The sequence below is a fragment of the Mus caroli genome, chromosome 1 (assembly GCF_900094665.2).
Source record: "Mus caroli chromosome 1, CAROLI_EIJ_v1.1, whole genome shotgun sequence".
NCBI lineage: Eukaryota > Metazoa > Chordata > Mammalia > Rodentia > Muridae > Mus > Mus caroli.
In genome coordinates this window covers 77,986,153-77,989,393 of record NC_034570.1, presented here as the reverse complement: position 1 = coordinate 77,989,393, position 3,241 = coordinate 77,986,153, and the positions used below count along the sequence as shown (strand labels likewise).

General features: G+C 50.0%; 1 protein-coding gene across 2 annotated transcripts in view; it reads left to right on the top strand.

Moving 5' to 3' along the window:
* Positions 1-442: 442 nt before the first annotated feature.
* Slc16a14 (solute carrier family 16 member 14) overlaps positions 443-3,241 on the top strand; it is a 28,250-nt gene continuing 25,451 nt past the window's right edge. The window contains exon 1 of one of the 2 annotated variants that reach the window (XM_021173497.2): positions 443-848. The gene's annotated coding sequence lies outside the window, so the exon portion shown is untranslated. Of the gene's footprint in view, positions 849-874; positions 996-3,241 lie in introns of those variants that run through there. The other variant, XM_029470408.1, reaches the window with a different exon arrangement.

Genomic DNA, 3,241 nt, shown 5'->3' with positions numbered 1-3,241 from the left:
AGTACAGAGCCGGTCAGGTTAGGTAAAAGAGCGCTTGCTTCATGTATTTAACAAAATACTAAAAACTCTCCGAGAGCACAAAGTATTATGTTGCTTGCCTATGGGTGTAAGCAAAAGGTACTTCAGAAGGATGAGAAGAGGTGGTACCCAGACTGGGTCAAAGATGAGAGATTTTTAATCCACTGTGGCTATGAGTGTTGAAATCACTCCACAAACTGCTTTTTGTCTGAGACTCGTATGAGGGTCTGATTCGTTACTTCCCTCCTAGTCAAAAAAAAAAAAAAAAAAAAAAAAAAAGGAAGAGCCCCCCCCGCACCACCCCCCACCCCCCACCCTACACACACCTGAAATTTCGGGACATTTCCTATGGTAGCAAATATGCACAGCATTGACGAATCTCAGCCAAGGCGATAAACTTCAACTGGCCACAAGAGAGTGCCTGTGAGGAGCCCGGAGATTTTTTTTTCCCCCTGCCAAACCAGAATTAGCCGGTATAGGAATATACCAACGCGGAGATCTGAAATTGCACGGATTGGAAGGAAGCTCTGGGTAGGCTCGGATCCTTCCAAACGCACCCTTTTTAAAGGCTCTGGGACGGAAGCATCGAGCCTTAGGCTCCAGAAGGTTCACCTGGCCAGACAGTGAACAGAGGGCGAGTCCGGGAGCCCCCGCACCGAGCGCACGAAGCGAGGCGAAGAGCCGAGCCCCCAGCGCCGCATCTGCAGGATGCAGGTCGACATTGGCACCAATCCCCATGCCCAGCGACCCCGGGTTCTCCGAGCGGACCTGCAAGTTCACAGGTCGAGACTGGGAGCCGAGTGAGATCGTAGCCTCTCGGGCTGCGTGCAGTGAGTACCCTGGGCAGTATTGAGTAGCGGCCGGGGGCTACCGCAGGGTTGGAGCATCTCCGAGCCGGCGGATACTGGTGGATACCGGTCGATACTGGTGGTTGCGGTTCTTCCTGGGACCCTTGCGAGCTGAGAGCCAGGGACAGGGTATGACAAGAGAGGGGCCTGGGCAGGGCGGCGGTGCTCCCTTGTCCCTGAGCTGCGGGCGGGGATGCGCGCGGTCCAGGGTGGCGCGCGCCCCCAGGGCAACAGAGCGCGCGTCGCCCCCGCGCCCGGCCTCGCGCTCGGGTGCTATTGAGGCCCCCAGTTTATGGCTTGAAGTAGGCAGTGATGGGGCTACAGTTAGTGACCTCCAAGGGAGAAGATGTCTGTGCCCGGGTCCCCTGTTGGGGATGGAGGATCGGAGGGTGCGGCATCATGCACAGCTGGACCAGGACAACGAATGCTGAGCCCCCGGGAGCTGCTCGGAGCCAGCATCTCCAAAGAGGAAAGGGGGACAGTGAGGACCCAGCACAGCCATTAACGGGCAGAAGCTGCCACGGCTTGAGGAGGTTTTATGAGCTCAACTCTGCTTACCAATTAAGCCCTTTCTTCCTGCGGAAAAGTTGGTTCAGGCTTAGGCTCGTTAGCAAGGATGGCTGGGGATGCTTATAAGGAATTAGACTACCTTTGCCTTGTCAATGGAGAGAGGGGAAAAGGGAAAACGGAAGAGCAGTGCGAAGAAGAAATTGAGACTGACCATAGGTTTGTTTATATTGGGACTTCACAGGGCACTCATTAAGCAGCGGGCTCACTTTCAGGGCGAGGCAAGCAAGGGTGCTTGCCTAGCATTCATAAGGTTTTGAGTTCAATTCCCCCCGCACTGCCTAAATCCAGCACTGTAATTCATCACCCTTCCTCGCCGTGGGGGTGGGACGGTGAGTTCAAGGTCATCCTCCAAGTCTGAGCTAAGTGAGACCCTGTCAGACACAAACATAGATGTCTCAGTTGTCTTATCTGTAAAATGGGGTCGTTTAGGACCATAATGCCAACTGGCCAAGACCATCGTGGCAAAAGCCGCCAAGCACAGCCCTGACCCATTGGAGGCTTTATCCTCTTATCCCCACCCCCTACCCCCTAACACAACATGAAGCTAGCTGGAGTTCACTGTCCAGTTGTTTCGCTTGCTGCCCTCCTTTTCAGCTCTGCAGCCTCATGGTCTCGAGAGCGCCCTCTACCGGCCTGAAATTCTGTGCGTTCAGTTGAAGAACTCACCTGCCATTAGCTCTGACTGCTTCGGGAAGGGATTGCAATTTTAGTTGTAACTTGTCACACACCACCCCAACCCCGGTCTTGCTTCTCATTATAATTAGTTTATCGAATGCGACACGGTGACAGCCCAATTAAAAATGAAAAGCTTGCTTGTAAAAAGTCATCTTGTGACGGAACTGTAAAAAAATGTTAATTATTTTTAGTCTATAATACATTGCAGAAAAAAATGACATTCCATTTCCCGTTACTCTGCTACGTAGCTACATTTTAACATTTGTCACTTCAGTGCCACTCTGCCCTTATTTATGATTTTTATTTTTTATCTACTTTATGAAATTTTAAAGGCTTTCACAATTTTTAAGTGTATATATGTATGTGTCTGCTTGTCCATGTGTGCACCGTGTCCCTCTGAGGCCAGAAGATGTCATCAAGTCCTGTGGAACTACAGACAGTTGTGAGCTACCCTATGTGGGTGTTGGGAAAGTAAATACCAGTCCTTTGTACGAGGCACAAGTGCTCGTGCCTTCTAAGCCATCTCTCCAGCCTCCTTTTTTAAAAAAAATTATGTATTTTATGTGTTTTGCCCACATGAATTTTTGCACACTGTAACATGCAGAGTCGGAGGGACCAGAAAAGGGCATCAGGATAAATATCAAGTCACACCCATCCCATTTTTATCAGGAATCCATTCCCAAGACAACCAATCCACTCTGGGGATGATGGCCTTAATCCATTCCTGAAGTTAGAGTCCTGGTGACAGACACCTTCTAGGAGGTCCCCTTTTACTATGGTTACAGAGGCAGTTAGGTTTCAAGTGTGACCCGTGGCAGGAAAAGTCAGATCATGTCAGAGTAAACACTTGTTGTACTGTAGACTGACAGTGAATTGTGAAATCAAGGAATGATGGCTTTTAGAAAGACAGAAGTATAAAATGCAAATACTTTTTTTTCTTTTTGTTTGTTTTGGGGTTCTGTTGTTCTGTGTGTGTGTGTGTGTGTGTGTGTGTGTGTGTGTGTGTGTGTTTCTTAAAAAGAAGCCTTTTAGCCGTGCGTGGTGGCTCACGCCTTTAATCCCAGCACTTGGGAGGCAGAGGCAGGCAGATTTCTGAGTTCGAGGCCAGCCTGGTCTACAAAGTGAGTGCC